Genomic DNA, 19,412 nt, shown 5'->3' with positions numbered 1-19,412 from the left:
TGGACAAATCCTATCAAGACTGCCACCCCCTCCTAAACCATAGTTTTAAAAACTTTGTATTTATTTCATTTTTGTTATGTGTATTCTTATACTTTTTGAATGAAATGTAAATTTTCTGTGTGCATGATATATGTTTTTACTTTGTCTTTTATTTCTTTTTGATGATGACAAAGAGAGAAAAAAAGAATGACTGATTTTGATATATCTCATTCCATTATGAAACCCAAACATGCTTCTAACTTGGTAATTTTTCTGAGAACTTTGTAAGAGTTCATCTTTCTAACCAAGTGTTTCAAGAACAAGGCTTGTTTACGTTCTGATCAATGTCCAAGTGAACTTTTGCTCTGAAATCAGGCTATGAAACCAGTTCTGGCTCAGATATAAGTTATTTTATCAGGAATCTGAAAGCTTATGTAACCAGGAATGTGAAAGCTCTAACAAATAATGCTCTAAGACGAGGATGATAACCATACTTTCTGGAAATCAAACAAGGAATTTATATGAGTTAATTATGAATTTAAGCTGATGAATTATGGGAAGCTACTTCATCCATGTTCACAAGGCTTCTGTCTTATGGGAAGATAGCAATCAGATAGTAGCTAGGCCTTTTCCTTTCTAAAAGAGAGTAACAACTAGGATTTTTCCTTATGAGAACTTATTTCTTTAATGTTGATTAAAATGTTTATATGTGTTAATATTTCTTTTAAGTCTTAAATTCAAGGGGAGCTTACAAACCTAACTCTGAAATCCTAAGATGAAAAATGAAATTTTAACAATATAAAATTAAAGGGGAGCTTACAAACCTCGCTCTAATACTTATATGTGATAAAACCTAGTAAAAATTACTCGTCAAAATACATGGTTTTGTCATCATCAAAAAGAGGGAGATTGTTAGAACAAGATTTGGTTCTGCATTTGGTCTTTAGTTTTGATGATAACAATGCATTGTTTCTTAGAGAACATTTTTGTACACTAATGTTTTTGTTGTCTAGTGTGTAGCTTTTTCTAATAGGCTCTAACTCTTAAGCATTAGCATGTGACGTCATCAGATTATGGAATCAACACACTCCGACTTCAAGGAGATACAAGTGTTTTACAAGATAATGCCAAGTTCTAGAAATCTCTTAGACAACAATTCTGATGAACATGCATGCTAAAGCTTCTGACTGTGACTCTGATTGTTAGAGCCTCTGAAGGTTTGTCTGCCTTCAAGATTCTGCGCACAAGTTCTGAAGACTCTGAAGAACAAGATCCGAAGAGTCTGAAGACCAGGTTCTGAGGAACTGTGTCAAGACTCTGAAGACCAAGGTTCTAAAGATTATGTTAACTTGTCTCTTGATCCTTCAAATCATACTTCAACATCATTTCATCAGAAGCCTCTGAAGATTAGAAGATAAGATTAAAAGGTTTTATGTCAGAAAAATAATACACAGTACAAGATCATCCTTTACTCCACTATCCTGATTTTATGGACTAAGGATTGTATTATTGTACCATTTTGCCGCTTGTATGCAAACCGTTATGAAAGAAACAACTGCATTTTCAATATTTCAATTCTACCCTTCAATGGATCTTTTGTCTGCCTATATAAAGGAGACTTAAAGATTAGAAGATTTTCCAATTCACGCTACTAAAAAACGCTTATGTTATTGAACATACACAAGCTCTTAGTAAATATTATTTTTTGTGTATATTCTTTGTAAAAACACAAGAGTTTTTTCTTGTTAATGTGTGGGAAATATTCATTGAATTAACTTGTCTTAATCTGCTTTTTAGAAGCATTCTTTGTAAACACAACTTGTAAATCTCAAATTTGTTTTAGTGATATACTCAAGAAGACAAGGACGGTTTGTCTTTGTGGTGTCTACAATCAGGTTTTTGTTATAGTGGACTAATTCCTTCTTGAGAAGGAGAAATCACCTTGTAGTGGTAAAAAAATTGAGATAAAGTTATTGATTAACTTCACTCATAAAGCAAGAGTCGTCATCATACTTTTATTGTTTCCAAAGGAAAAGGGAAAAATTACGAACAAAACCCGAAGAAGTTTTAAAACAAAACTAATAAAAAAGAGATAAGGGTTTGAGGGTTAGTTATGCAAAGGTAAGGTATTAGCACCCTAAACATATATGGTACTCCATGGGAACCTCTTTGAAAATGTGTATATTTTAGTTTGAAAAGGGTGTTGTTTGTACAAGATTGGAGAGATAGGAAAAGAAATATTTTTTATGATTTTTGGTTTTTGCCAAGACCTTTTGAAGTCTCATGCCTACGTATTAAAAAAGTGCAATGGAGGATCAAAACCTCGTAGTTCAGTGTAAAAATAACAAAGGTGTTTGTTTTGATTCGTTTTTAAGGGAAATACATTTTTTCATTTTAAGGAGAATATTTAACTAGTCACCCACAAGTATGAGAACTGTGCGTCATCATGAGAAGGACTTCAACTTGGATAAGGATTAACAAGTATGCCACTAGCTCTCACAGATGGAAAATAATTATCATCAATGCTATGAGGATAGGAGAATTATATCTCAACTATGAAATGACTCATGTCTAAACTTTGAGAAAATATTTAAAAGGAAAAGTGCAGAAAGGGCACAAAAATGATTTAAAGGAATTAGGCATTTTTAGTCTTTTGAAATGGATCTGAATATGCTTAGGATGGATTAGCATTTATTGGGAAAAGGTTTTGAAAATCACTTGATAAAAAGTCAAGGATTATTGAGAAAGTGGTTCAAGTTATAAAACAAGAATGTTTTGAAAAAAAAGAGAGAGGGGATTTTGAAAATTAAAGAAAAGGAGGAGAAGAAGAGACTATCCTAGAGCATAAAGCAAAAGCTAGGGAGAAAAGATCTAAGCAAGAAATAGGAAGCTTTATGACATAAGTCAAGCAATAATTCCCTCCTTTGGATTAAGCCTTAAGCAAGCCAAATAAGCAAATAATAGTCCATGCATCAGATGAAACAAAAGTAACTCAACAAAGTCTTCAAAAGAAGTCCAAAGTCAAAGGTATCAGATGAATCCCAAGGTCTCAAATCACAAGTCCCAAAACAAAGGTCAAGATCCTAATTCTAAGTCTGTAACTCCACAATGATGTCAATTATAGTAACCACAAGTCCATGAGTAAGGAGAAATAATTTTCTTTTTAGGTTTTTCTTTATTAGTGTTTTCTTTACAAGGATATAAAAGAAAAGTCCAAATGAACAAAGAACAAATGACATAATGACAAAAATATGATATGGGATGCTAAACATAAAGTATAAAGTAAATGACATAAAATAAAAGAGCATAAACTAAATGACTTTGAAGTAAAAGTTAATACAAGTAAAATGTTAGTAAATGATGTTAGTAATCAAAAATGAAAGATGGTTTGGTCATTTTTTGGAGAACATTCAACTATTCACTAACAAGCATGAAAAAATGAACATATACATCATTATGAGAAGGGCTCCAACTCGGATAAAAATCAACAAGTGTGCCACTAGCTCTCACAAATGAAAAGGGAGCAATATTTTCACACAATATCATGAGGAGTAGGAGACCTACAATCTCACTTATAAAAATGTATTTACTTTTGGGACAAATTTAGCGCTATGTTAAGCAATCGTAATTGGACTTATATAGAAGTCACGACTATCTAAGGTCGATCAATAATAATGTTAGTGTTAATACATGCTAGAGAAATGATATGTAAATCATTCTCCTAAATCCATGCCACACAAAAAATAAAGGAAGGAATGATCAAGCACAAAGGCTATGAGGATGGTTCATTACTTTAATCCATACTTCATGACACTTGGGGGAAATGTATGCATCAATCCAAAGTACCTTAAATGATCCATGATCAAATAGGAGGTAAATTTGAAATTGTGAAAGTTCATCAAGTATCAATCCATACATCATGAACAAGATGGACACAAATTATCCCATTGATCAAAGGTAAAAGAAAGAGATGAAGAAGAAGATAACAAGAGAGGTCACACCAAAATTAGATCAAAAGTTTGATCAGGTCATCATCAAAATCAATCATCCATTTTGTTGGATTAGGATTTTCACCCCATCAACACCCAAGATCTATTGAGTTTGATGAGACTTATGATCCAAATAATCATGATCCAAGACCATCAAAAGTTCACAAAGGTCACACAAATATAAAATGCAATCAAATGAAATAAAAATGCATCAAAAGTATTTTAAAATGAATTTTAAAATAGAAGTAAAGTGAAAAATCCATGAAGTCCTTCAAAATACCAAATAAATGGCCAAGAAAATTATGGGAGGTTGGAAATAAAATAAGAAGCATATAATAAATTTTTCATAATTTAAAAATGCAGAAAAGTATTTTTAAACCAATTAAAACAAAGGTGAAAAGAGAAAATTCATGAAAAATAGAAAACCAGTTAAATAAAATATGGAAAAATAAAATAGAATTTTATAAATTATTTTGGGATTTTTTCGATAAAATTGAAATTACTATGAATTTTAAAAGAAAAAGTAATTAAAAATAATAAAAGAAAAAGAATCAAAAGTCAGAAAAACATGGAGCGTTGGATCACGCATCATTAATTGACGTGGCGGATCCAACACTCCTCAGATTAGGATGCACGGTGGAACACGCTACAAATAGCACACGGGATCCAATTCAAAACCACTCAATCAAAACATTTCGTTTGACTAACATGTCTGCCCAAACTCAGATGACCTGGAACACTCCGGTGAGCTCTCACCGGAGTTTCACATTTCGTAAATTCAGAATACGAGACCACCACTATTGTGATCCTTTTCTCATCTAGGATTCAACCTTATGCTCCAAATTCATTTATCTAAATTGAGCAAAGGGAATTTTAAAGAAGTTCCAGAAACAAGCAAGCCACGAAAAATAAAATAAAATGATGAACACGGTCAATCAAAACCAGCTAAGTTAGGGGAAATCATCACAGAGTGAAGGACTATATTGCGGTAACTTGTTTGAGTTCAAATGATGCTCAGGACTATCTTGTCCATATGGTGATCAGAAGTTGATGAAAAGTTAGATCTAGTTAAAGCATTTCAGAAGGTCTCGGAGCTTGGGAATTGTTGTAAAAGCTTTAGAGGATGCCGAAGATGCTAATGGAATCAAGAAATTGGATTGAAACAAACTGAAACTCAAAACACAATAGTTTTTTTTTGTTGGAAAATTTAAAGTTACAGCAAGGATTTCTTGGTTCTCAAAAGCTTGGAAATGAATGCAGTAGCTTCCTCTATTTATAGGGAATGTGTTTGGATCCAAATGTCTCAATAAATTTCATGTCCTTCCAAGCATATTTTTTGACCTTGATCCTTGAAGCACACTTGTAGAGGGCATCACAAATGACATTGTGCAAAAAGAATCAGCTTCAAATGTTGAAAATTGAGGAAGTTATGATCTTTAAAAGTTGAGAAAAAAGTCACTTGAAAATAGGTCAAATTTCACTAAGTCCACAAATGACCTATAATGTCTCCAAAGTTTTGATGATCCTCCGAGCATAATTGGATCTTGTCATGTAAAGAGAAGTTATAGAGGATATTGATAAGAGTCATATGCAAGAATAAGCATTCAAAAATGTTGACAATTGAAGGAGTTGTGATCCTTGAAACCTTGACTTCAAATGTTGACTTTTTGGTCAAACCACTTGGAACAAGCTTGTGTACTTGGACTTTCCTTGCATTTCAAAGCACATGGGTGGTCATATGAACTCAAAATAAGGTGTCCTTGACTGCCTTTTGATTAAATTGCCCAGAGCTTGAAGTTGCTTGTTGAAGAAGGCATGGAAATAAACACATGAACCTTTGACTTTCCTTTAGAAGTAAGCAACAAAACTTTGAGATGCTCTTGATTGAAAAGCCATACCTTGCACAATAAAACTAAGGAAATAGAACATATTTTTGCTATTTTGAATAGTGTTTGGATAAGAAATTAATCATATAAACACAAAGGTAAAACACCAACAAATAGGTGTTTGGTGATCCCTGCAAGAAGCAAACCCAAAGATGAATAGGGGAGGATCAATATGTGACCTTGTTTGTGTGCAATGATGTAAATGATTTGTGGGATCTTAGGGTTAAAAATTAGGTTATGACATATGCCCCTATTTAAGTTTCTTCAATTTGGAGATATGAAGGTTGAAATCTTTGTCTCGACATGATTGAAGAGACTTAAATATCAAAGACCCAATTTTTGGCCCTAAGATACCGCAAAATGCTTATGATATGATAATGCAAACAAGGATCTCTATGGGGGGAATAACAGTTTCCACAGGGAGACCTAGCTGGGGACAAACAAAGTTCCATAGGGGAAAAGAAAAGACACGGGAATAACCATCATTTGGAAAGAGACCAATGTATAGTTAGAGAGTAACCACAACAAAGACCCAATGGGGAAAACATAACAAGGTAAGACTCCACCGGGGAAATAAAATCATCAAAGGGAAAAACCAAACTCCACTAGGGGAGGAATATTACCTAACTATCATCCAAGTGATATCTTAACAAAGGTAATAAGCTCAAACGGAATGATTACCAACTACCAACCAAGTGGTAACTTAACAAAGGCAACCAACTGAAGGTAAGAGGAACTATTACCTACTATCAACCAAGTGATAGCTTAACAAAGGTAATAAGCACAAATGGAATGATTACCAACTACCAACCAAGTCTTAACTTAACAAAGGCAACCAACCGAAGGTAAGAGGAAATATTATCTACTATCAGTCAAGTGATAGCTTAGCAAAGGTAATAAGACCAAACGGAATGATTAGCAACTACCAACCAAGTGGTAACTTAACAAAGGAAACCAACTGAAGGTAAGAGGAACTATTACCTACTATCAGCCAAGTGATAGCTCAACAAAGGTAATAAGCTCAAACAGGGACCAAAATTCAACCCAGGAACGAATTGCAGAGAAAATGGTCAAAGAAGACTCAATCCAACGAGGACATGAACTCAATTGGAGATTAATTCCATCCAATTAATGAACTGGAAAGGTAGATTAGAACAAAAGTTTCCACGAGGATCAAGCTTTGGGGAATTAGAAAGGATAAACTCTTTCTGCTTAAGGTCGACACTCTATTGGAGAGGGGACGTACACACTCTGCGGGAAGTGAAAACACCAAAAAGTGAGGAGGAACCAAAAGAATGCAAAAATGCACAAACAAACATCATGATGTTATGCATATGTGTATGAATATGCTGACAAAATAGGCGCAAATGGTGTTAGACTGATAACACGGTACAACCGGATACTCGACTAATCTCAACAAGGTGAAGATGTTGAGGGAATCTGTTATACATGTAAAAAAAAGGAAATCTGGCCTGGGGAAGTCACTGAATTCCATTCTTCAGGATCTTACCATCCTTGAGATTACCATTAACATTCCTCTTTCGTATTCACAAGTCGAGGAAGTATATATATTTTTTGTGAATTTTCAAAACATGATTGTTTGGATATATTTTATTTCAAAAATAAATGAAATTCCATAAACTGAAACAAAATAAGAATAGAAAACAAATGGGCAAAAGGCTCAAATTTCATTGATGGAATGGTAATCTGCAAATGGCATGACTCCATGGATTATTACAAAGTTGAAAAATGGTAAATACATGGAAAGGGATACAATGAAATACAATGACCACTATTCTCCCTAACAACTTTGAATTTTGTTATGTTCTGAACTTCGGTTGAGGATGACTGAATAAGAACCTTTAATAGACATTGTTTCTTCAAACGATCAAGTCTGGCCTGACGCAGTTACTTGCCATAATCCCTAACTTTTGCCTAGATTGCCCTTTCGGGTTCAATCTACCAGGATGAATACTTTTTGTTTATGTCTCTAACATTTTCCTGGACCGTCTTTTTGGGTTTTCAATCCACCGAGACGCTCATTTTTTCCTAAGCCGCCCATTCGGGTTTTCAACTAAGTGAGTTGTTCTTTTATTTTCTAGGCAAAGTATTTCTTGACTCCATCGGCATTCACAGGACGAGGGAGCTCCTCAACATCCATAGTTGTAAAAATCATTGCACCACTATAGAAAGCTCTCTTAACCATATATGGGTCTTCATAATTAAGAGTCCACTTGCCCCAAAAATCAGTGTTGAAAGACAGGATCTTCTTGAGCACAAGGTCGCCTTCTCTGAATACACGAGGTTAAACCTTCTTGTCAAACGCAAATGGGAGCATCTTATGCCAATCTTTTTATATCACGACCATCTTCTGGATAATCTTCTTAATGTTCTTATTTGCGACTTCAACATCCCTATTCATCTTAGGTCTGTAAGAAGAAGAGTTATGATGTTCAATATTGAAGTCATCACAAAGCTCTTTCATCATTTTATTATTCAAGTTTGACCCATTATCAATGATGATCTTACTTTTGAACACCATATCGGCAAATAATCTGGTTCTTGATAAACCGGACCACAACTTGCTTGGTCATATTAGCAAAAGATGATGCTTCAACCCATTTGGTGAAGTAATCAATGGCTACCAGGATGACACAATATCCATTCGAAGCTTTGGGTTCAATCATACCAATCATATTGATTCCCTACATAGAGAAAGGCCAGGGAGATGAAATAACATTGAGAAGTGTCGGAGGCACATGAATCTTATCAGCATAAACTTGACATTTATGGCACTTCTTAACATATTTACAACAATCAGATTCCATTGTCAGCCAATAGTGGCTTGCTCTTAACATCTTTTTAGCCATTGCATGTCCATTGGCGTAAGTACCAAAGGATCATTCATGAACTTCTTGCATTAACACGTTTGATTCGTGTCTATCCACGCGTCTGAGCAAGACCATGTCAAGGTTTCTCTTGTACAGCACGTCCTCATTCAGAAAGAAATTTCCAGCCATTCTCATTCTTCTCAAAGTCTTCTTATCTTTATTGGATGCCCCAAGCGGGTACTCTTGACTCTGGAGGAAACACTTAATATCATGATACCAAGGCTTATCATCTATAACTTCTTCTATTACAAACACGTGAGCAGGTCTATCAAGGCGCATAATCCTGATACTGGATGCATCATTCCAACGATTTACTTTATACATAAAAGACAAAGTAGCCAAAGCATCCACCATATGATTCTCTTCGTGAGGTATATGATGAAACTCTACTTTATTGAAGAAAGTCAACAACCTCCTTGCATAATCTTTGTAAGGAATTAAGCCATGATGATGAGTCTCTCATTCTCCTTTAATTTGATTAACCACTAGGGCTGAACCCTCATATACATCAAGGATTTTAACTCAAACCAATTGCTTCTTCAAGACCCATGATACAAGCTTCATATTCTGCCATATTATTCATGCAATCAAACATCAATATTGCAGTGAAAGGGATATGAGAACCCTTAGGAGTAATAATGATTACCCCAATTCCATTACCATAAGCATCAACAGCTCCATAAAACACTAAACCCCACGAGGATCCAGGCTCTGGTCCTTCTTCAGGTAATGGCTCATCATAATCTTTAGCTTTTAAGTACATAACATCTTCATTATGGAAGTCAAACCTGATGGATTGATAATCATCGGTCGGCTGGTGAGCTAAATGATCTGGAAGAATACTTCCTTTAATAGCTTTCTGAGGACGGATATCATATTCATACAATAACATCTGCCAACGAGCTATTCTTCTAGTCAAAGCGGGCTTTTCAAATATATGATTGATTGGATCCAATTTCGATATCAACCAAGTGGTATGATTGATTATATACTGGCATAAATGTTATTAGCCCAGGCCAAACCATAACAAGTCTTCTCAAGCATGGAATATCGAGACTCACGATTTGTAAACTTCTTACTCAGATAGTATATGGCATGCTCTTTTCTATTGGTTTCATCTTATTGTTATAGCACACAACCCATGGACTCTTCCAACACAGTCAAATACATAATCAATGGTCTTCCTTCCACTGGAGGAGACAAGATAGGAGGTTCAAGCAGATACTCCTTGATGTTGTCAAAATATTTCTGGCAGTCCTCTGTCCAAACACAACCTTGATCTTTACGGAGAAGCTTGAAGATTCACTCTCATGTGAGATATAAACCTGGAGATGTAATTCAGACGCCCGAGGAACCCTCTGACTTGCTTTTTTGTTTCTGTTTCAGGCATCTTTTGAATAGCTCTGACTTTATCAGGATCTACTTTAATACCTTTCTAGTTGACAATGAAACCCAACGGCTTTCCTGAACGGAAACCAAAAGTACATTTATTAGGATTCAATCGGAGTTTAAACTTTCTCAACCGCTGAAACAACTTCAACAAATACTCAACATGATCTTATTCAGTCTTCAACTTAGCAATCATATCATCAACATAGACTCTTATCTCTTTGTGCATCATGTCATGGAAAAGAGTAGTCATGGCTCTTTGGTACATTGCACCAACATTCTTTAAACTGAAAGGCATCACTCTATAGCAGAATGTTCCCCAGGGTGTGATAAATGTTGTCTTTTCCATGTCCTTGGGTTCCATCTTGATCTGATTATAGCCGGAGAACCCGTCCATAAAGGAGAAGATGTTGAAATTAGACGTATTATCTACCAACATGTCAATGTGTGGCAGAGGGAAATCGTCTTTCAGACTAGCTTTGTTCAAGTCTCTATAATCAGCACACATCCGAACTTTTCCATCTTTCTTTGGAACTGGTACAATGTTAGCCACCCTTTGAGGATACTCAGAAGTAACAAGGAACCCAACATCAATATACTTTTACACCTCCTCTTTAATCTTGACAACCATATTAAGGTGAGTTCTTCTCAACTTCGGTTTAACCGTCGGACATTATGGCTTTAATGGTAATCGATGCTCCACAATATCAGTATCAAGACCTGACATATCTTGATAAGACCAAGAAAACACATCCACATATTCTGTAAGAAGCTCTACCATCCTCTTCTTAACATCTGGACAAAGCAGTGCCCCAATCTTGACTTTTTTCTTGTTCTCTTTAGAACCTAAGTTAATCACTTCCAACGGCTCTTTATGAGGCTGAATGGTATTCTCCTTGTGCTCAAGCAAACGGTAAATCTCATCAGGAATCTCTTCAACATATTCTTTTTCCATTTTGAACACAAGGAATTCAAAGTTGGGAAAGGGCATAAGGTCATTGTTTTCAATGGGTTTAACAATTAATCTGCACAATAATTTTATGCTTGATTTTAGAATATGAACAGATAAACACACATTGTGATGCAGATATAAAAGTGATTATTATCTTGGTTTTTTATGTTACCATTTTTTCAGAAAAAAGCAAAAAGAGAAAACATAATCTGGATAAACGAAATAACATTTTATTAATAATGATCAAAATCTTAAACAAGGCCCACATAGATCCACTTTCACCTTGGGCATAGTGAAAGGATTTTTGAAAATAACAACAAAAAAACATATTACTTTGATAAGTGAATAACAGAAGGAACATCAACAGCAATCCAACTTTGGCATATCGATCCATGCATCACAAATTTTGGTGCTTCTTGCTCTTCATCGTCCTCTAGGATTGCGGTAGTAGACTGATCTTTGGAATGAATAAAGTCAACACTATGAAACACTTCTTGAATTCGCTTCAAATCTCTTTGGGTTAAACTAGGTGAAAAGCCCAAACCAGCCCTGTTCTTGTTCTCGGCAAGCTCAACAACTTGTCCCCATATAGTAGATTGACCATTATCCACCACATGTTGCGAATCTTTCAAAGATGCCATGGATTCCCTATTCTTTCTAGCAACAATATCATCAATAGAAATAGCTTGAAATGATGTTCCCTCAACTTCGTCAGCATCAATGTACGAAAATGAAGAGAGATAACTCATTAACATGGCTTGCTCGCCGCCCACGATCACTAACTTCCATTCTTGACAAACTTCAATTTCTGGTGAAGAGTCGGTGTCACTGCCCCAGCCTCATGAATCCACGGATGTCCTAAGAGACAACTATAGGCGGGATGAATATACATCACTTGAAAAGTGATATGAAATACGTATGTACCTATCTTCATTGGGAGATCAACTTTCCCAATTACATTCTTCCTTGATCCATCGAAGGCCTTCACAACAACCCCCATTGAATCTCATCAGAGCACCTCGATAAGAAAGCTTGGACAAAGTGGTCTTAGGAAAAAAAATCAAAGAAGAACCAGTGTCCACCGGCATATTAGACATGGTATCTTCCTGACAGTTCATAGAGATATGTAGAGAAAAATTATGGTTCATCCCCTACTCGGGCAACTCTTCATCACTGAAGCTCAGATTGTTACATGCGGTAATATGGGCCACAATTCCATCAAATTGATCAATCGTTATGTCGTGGTTCACATAGGATTGCTCCAGGACCTTCTTCAAATCCTCTGGATGAGCTTCTGAACTCATCAGTAAAGATAATATGGATATCTTGGACGGAATGTGGAACAACTGGTCCACCACATTTAAATCACTCTTCTTAATCAATTTCAGCACTTCATTTTGATCAGAACTCTGATTCACAATGCTGGATTGACTGGTTTTCATAACGGGAGTTTTCTCTTGAGTTGATTTATCTATCACCATATCTCCAATTCTCTTAGGAGCTGCAGGAGCAAATACTCGACCACTTCAAGTCACACCACTTACATCGGTAATGTTCACAACAGACGAAAAAGAAGGAATAGGCACCTCTTTACCATCTTCCAACATGGTAGCATTATACTTTTAAGGAACAACTTTATCAAACTCATAAGGCGTAGTACCCTCCAAACGAATGACCAACAGAGAAACAACAGACTTCTACCCATTATATGCAATCACAACTGGTTCTGGGAGATTGAAACGGGGTACTATGACGTTCACCTCATGCTCATGCTCATCTTTGTCCCTTGTAATCTGAATAAGATTTTGATCCAACATTTCTTGTAAGTCTCTTTTCACTACAGCACACCCTCGGGGATCTCTGAAACAAATATGGCAAGAAGCATGGTCATGGTCATAATAGCTTAACTCGCACAAAGTTGTGTGCATTTCGACCAAGGATCTTCTGATTAGATTAATATCAAAAACTCGGTACTTTCCTGGACATCCTTCGACCATATTCACAGTTGTATCACCATGTTTGGGCAACGGATTGGCTTGTACATTGGGACCAGAGTCTTCAAAAGACAAAATACCACGTTGCATTAACCTTCTCACCTCAGCTTTCAAAGCGAAACAATTTTCAATATCATGACCAGGTGCTCCTTGGTGGAATGCACAATGCTGATCAAGTTTATACCACCACGAAAGCTCTTTTAGAACAGCTGGTGGAGTTCTTGTTTGTACCAAATTCTTCTGTACTAAAGCAGGAAATAACTCTGTATAGGTCATTGGAATTGGATAAATTATGCGGTCCTCTGGGCACGATTCTGTGGATTTGTATGTTGTTCAAAACACGGTTGATAACTCGGTGTTAATTGAAAAATCGGAGCAGAATTAATAACTGGAGTTACTGATGCCACATGCTAATAACATTGACTGTTCCTCGGAAGTCTCCTACATTTCTCCTACGAGATAGCGTTAGCATCTTGTTCCTTCTTCTTGGGTAACCATTCCCATACTTTCTGGAACTATCAGATGAACCACCTTGTTTCAATCGTACCTCACGGTCCACTTATTCTAACCTCAAACCCATATTTACCATCTCGGTAAAATCACTAGGAGCGCTTGTAACCATCCGATCATAATAGAATGGACTCAGAGTCTTCAAAAATAGCTTTGTCATTTGCTTCTCTTCCAACGGAGGACTATCCTACACAACAATATCGAGCCATCTTTGCGCGTACTCCTTGAAAGTTTTTTTATCCTTTTGGGACATAGCATGGAGTTGATATTTGTTTGATCCCATGTCGACATTATACTTGTACTGACGAACGAACACCTCACCTAGGTCATTAAAGGTTCGGATCTGAGTGTTATCGAGTCCCATATACCATTTTAGAGCGGCACAAGTCAAACTATTTTGAAAGTAGTGGATTAACAATTGATGGTTATCAATCTGAGTTGACATCTTAAGAGCGTACATCACTAGATGACTCAAAGGACAAGAGTTTCCCTTATACTTTTCAAAATTTGGTACCTTGAACTTATGCGGAATCTTCACATTAGGAACTAGCCATAGGTTGTGAGCATTCTTCCCAAACAGATTTTCCCCCTCAAAGCCTGAATCTCTTTCTGCATAGTTTGAAACTGATCTTGAAACTCGTCCATTCTTTCATAGACGCCAACAGTTTCGCTCTGATCATCATGGAAAACAGGTTCTTTGACATTAGGAACAACATGAACCATGGAAGGAGATACTGACATAACAGGTTGAGCCATATGAACTTCAATAGCAGATTGATACCCTTCATGCACGAAGTTAGGAGGCATGCCCCAAGGGAAACCAGAAGGCATGTGGTGCTGCGGAGCACTGATAGGAGCCACAGAGATGGGCACAGAGACAATTTCAGAAATCACAGTCCTCTGAAGCAGAGTCTGAGGAGGAGGAGGTGATTGATTCTAAGTAGCTACCAAAGTTTCCATCATAGCAGTAAGCCTTTCATAATTGTTCCTATAAGTAGTCACCTCTTCACAGAGTTCATGATTCTCTTGCTCTAGATGATCCATCTTCCTTCAATTGGTCAGCTTAAGTATTGTACAGGTGAGACAGCTTGTCTGAATGAAGACCAAGATGCAACATGATGCATGATATGCAAATGCAAATTTGAAAGTTATTATTATTATTTTCTAAGGAACTTTAAGACATAAATTAAAAACATCATAACGGGAATAACGCATTTAGAAGTACTAAAAATCTGTTTTTATTAATAACGTAAAGGATTATAATCAGAAACACGGTTTCAATTATTATAAACAGAAAGAAACTAGATCTATGGAATCATGTCTGATGACGACCCAACTCCAAGTTGATACTTCTTGTGAAGCCTTTTGATCTCTCTTTCATAGCATCCTTTTATATCATGAGTTGGTCTACAATGCCTTTCAAAGGCCGGAAGTAGGAAGATGAGTAGATGATGAACTGTTAGAGGAAAATAAATCCTCTTGGTCCCTTGATCTCTTCACAGCATGTTGCTCAAGCAATTCTATCAAGTCACTCTTTTCTTTCAAATGCTTCTGCAATTCTACCTTCTCAAGGTGTGAGGTGTGAAATTTGTCTTCCCAATCATCCCTCTCTTGATTCATCATATCCAAAGCCTCTTGCAACTCCTTTATGCCTTTAATAATGGGTTATTTGACCATTACTAAAGACATAGGTCTTTCGTAAGTGTATGGCATCTTGAATTCTTTTGCTCTCTTCTTCACCCAACTAGTGTAAGGCTCCAAAGCCATACAATTCTTTAATCCAAGCTCGCTTTTTCCTTTCTTATGAACATTATGCTAAGCACAAACCATCCTAGATTTGAATCCTTGAGTGTCTTTGCCTTCTAGGAAAAATGAACCCTCTAACAAAGTGTTATTAGGTTTGTCTTTTATAGCAAACCCAAGTTGACATCTCGCCAAAGCCGGATTGTAGTTGATTCCTCCTTGTGTACCAAGAAGAGGCACATTAGGGAACTCCCCACAACTATCAATAATCCCAACGTTGTCATAAATAGAAGAATACCAAGCTATGTCATCATTGATGAGAGACATAAGTCTTTGGGACCACCTTAAACAATCCTTGTTTTCTTTGAAGATAGGAGACTGCGGCAAGTGCGAAATAAACCACTTGTTCTATGATGAATGGAGAAATAAGTGTCACCGAGCAAAGTTGGAATCAGATTCCTAATCAAGAAGATCCTCATAGCATTAACATCAACAAAATTGTCAATGTTGGGGAACAAGACCAAACCATAGATGAGTAAGGAAATAATGGTTTCAAAGGCCACCATACTATTAGCATTAGCAAAAGAGAAAGCTTTCAGGTAAATACTCATGAAAGTTATGATTTTTTAACGCATGAGCTACAAAATATCCGATATTGCCCAACATATTTTTTTAAATGTGTGAATTTTGAGCAGATTTAGAAAATGGTTTTAAACTTGTGAAGTATAATACAGTCAATTCACTCAATGTGCGGGGGTGTCATGTATAAGTTGGGGTTGGCAGGTTAGTTTCTTGTGATTTAGTTGTTTGAATCTTATTCCCCAAAAGACATCAACAAGCTCTTTCTTTGTTTTCCTTGCCTTCAATGAAACTTACCATTCATTTGCAGTCAGACTTAAAGATAATATTGCATATTTAATAGTTCTTTGCAAAGTTCATGGCAAGCTCCATAACTTTTGTCACTACAAGAAGACAATTATTTCCTCCATAGTCTAAGTATCCATTGTAATTATGGATCCCTTATTGTCTTGAATCACGATTTGGATCCCCTATTTTCCATTCATTATTAAGTTAGTATCCATATTACGCTTAAACCAATCACGCAGAGGAGGAACCCATTGATGATTACTCATTAGATTATTACTTGTTTCATTGATAAAATTACCTACGAGGGTCGGAAGATGGGTATGGTTTCCTCACATTTCACAACTATTAAGGCTTTTTTCCTTATGAAAATCAGTTTCCATATGGTTCAAGTTAGTTTTCTCCCATATTGGTATATGTCACTTATGTGGTTATGATTCCTAGCTTAGGTGGCTTGGTCATTGATTCGGTGCTTGTATTTGGTTAGAACCTTAGTGGCTTCAGTGTCTCATCCAAGAAAAAGCATGTCTTTTATCATAATAAAAATTTGAAATCTCGATAACTATCCCAAAACCTAATTTAGAAACTTATGTACGGAGCCATTAAAACATATGTTCACATAACGTAAACTCATGTTTAATGGTAAATTATTTTCCAACATCAACGTGTACAACCCTTGGTTAGTGATCTTCCTGAACACCATCCCTTGATGCAATGACTTTGTTAGCAACATCATAGTGCATCGTATAACCATGGAAAAATAAGACAATTCAATCATTCATTCAAATGCTCTGACTTTCATTCTTCGAATATGTTTGGATAGTATTATTCAGGTGATATTCATGATAAGGAAAAAACCAAATTTATGCAATGATCATCAGTGACAGACATTCATATTACGTGTAATTTCAAATGATTATGATACTTTTAATGTCGAAATACAATACAATTGTGTTTGCAAGCGAAATTATTAAATAGGAAAGCAATAACGTTTGGGAGAGTTTGAGGGAAATGCTATATGATCATGAGTGAAATGGGTTGAGAATTTGTAATGCAGGATTCATGATTATTCGAATTCCACTCTCTAGACTTTGGGTTGTATCTGAATTTTACTATCCAAAGGGTGTATCTGGAGATCAATATATAGATACATAAATTGTTGTGTTGTGTGTGTTTCGGGTGGACATGTTTGTTGTTTTGTGTGGTGCGCCCGAATTGCAAAATCTAGATGGTGCGAGAGGGTATTTTAGGATTTTAAAAGGGTTTAAGAGAAATAGTAAAGGTACAATGAAAAATATCCTATCTCTTTTCTCAATGGGTCTTCTTAAGTGACATATGTACATGCAATAACTTTCAAGTTTTTTAAGACTTCTAATAAAAAATTAGTCTGCGAGATCAATAAATAATTTGTGGTATATATAGGATAGTTAAATTAGGGGTGGTGTTCACTACACCCCAACACCCCATGTATTGTTCAATAACCCTATGAAAACTCAAATATGACTGTATGGACCTTCCGAATATTGAAATCCAAACACACCAATTATACAACAAATATCTTCATCAAAAAGGCACCCTCGTCCAAATAAAAATGTATCTTGATTTCAATCAATGAACTAATATCTATAATAATATTACATGTATGTTTTGCTTGTATGTGTTAAACATAAGGGTGAATTCGGATTTCAAAACCCTGACACACCCCTGGACAATAATTTATGCATTACCTAGGACTTTATTTCAGAATAATGGGGTGGGTCCGAGTTTAGAAATTTGGGCAAACCCCTGGACAATATTATGAACCCCTTGATAATAACTTGGAAGAAATTTTCATATCACACATACATTATTCACACAATATACCATACACATAAATCAGTCATAACTAAAATTAAACTTTCATAAATCAATCGTAAACCATACATCAATCATTCATAAAATACTACTAATCATACAAATTTTCAAATTGTTTACAAAATACAAATAAAAATACAACTACTATGTATATTTAACGACCATGTTCCTCTTCCACCTCCTATAGTGCAATGCCTATTGTGCCTCTGCTAGAATTTCCTATTGAGTGACCCTCTCAAGAGTTTACTCTTAAAACTCTCCTCTAGTTATGGCATATCTCCCAATAGCAACAATACGGTGACATATCAATAATACTTCAATGGCATAGTCTTCCTTCACCTGTTTCTCTTATATTAACTCTTGATGAACTGGCCTAGGGGAATCTTCTTCTGCCTCTGGTGTCATGTAAGGATGGAACACTCTATAAAAAAATTGAATATAATTGTATATCGTACTCTATGGAAGATAATTTGGCACACCACATACATCCTCTAGCACCAGATGCTCATAGTTGTCTACAAATATCTCATCAACATCTCTATGGAGGACACTGGTAAGAGAAGTAAGTGTATGGTCCCTAGATATACCATGCAGATAACCAAATTGTCGCAGTACTAGCTCACATAGATGTGGCTACATAAGTCGAGACCCACATGTCAGTCATCCAGAATACCACAATATCACCTATAAAGATCGTGTCTGACAGTGTTCACCGTGTCTAACAGTGTTCATCGTACAGTGTGAACTAGGTCTCATCCGCCAAAATGTGATCAAGAGAAAGTCAGTACGACTCAACCCCCAAATTACCCCTAAGTAAGACAGTCAAGCATGCATGTGGGATATCATAAAAGTAGTTTTCAGCACATTCCCAACCAATGATACCTGAAATTTTTTGGACGATCCATGCCTAAAAATTGTTCACATGAAATAGTAGTAAGTGTGTAGCATACGTATTATGAAATTGATATTAGTAAGAGTGTAAATAAGTTACCTAAAATAGACAGTTTCTTCCTGTCACATGTCTCGTCTTCCATAAACTACCTTCATCTAACTTGGAGTGGAGGTAAACCATACAAGATGCCCATCAATTATACTTGTGAACCCTCTCCAAGTCCGCGAGGTATTTAATGTATACAACGTAGACATAGGTCACACTTTTGTCCATGAATATGCTTGTGCCAACCAATATCATGAAGTATGTTTTCAATGCACATACTCTTAATGTGCAACATATGTCTCATCACCCATAACATCTACAACTACATTAATGTGGTTAATATAATGTTCCAATAAGAATGAGAATCTAGCATGATATCCCCTTGTGCCTTCTATATTTCCTTAGGCTTTACTCAAATCAACCC

Source organism: Lathyrus oleraceus, chromosome 3 (genome assembly GCF_024323335.1).
Source record: "Lathyrus oleraceus cultivar Zhongwan6 chromosome 3, CAAS_Psat_ZW6_1.0, whole genome shotgun sequence".
Classification (NCBI taxonomy): domain Eukaryota; kingdom Viridiplantae; phylum Streptophyta; class Magnoliopsida; order Fabales; family Fabaceae; genus Lathyrus; species Lathyrus oleraceus.
Note: the sequence above shows the minus strand (reverse complement) of the source record.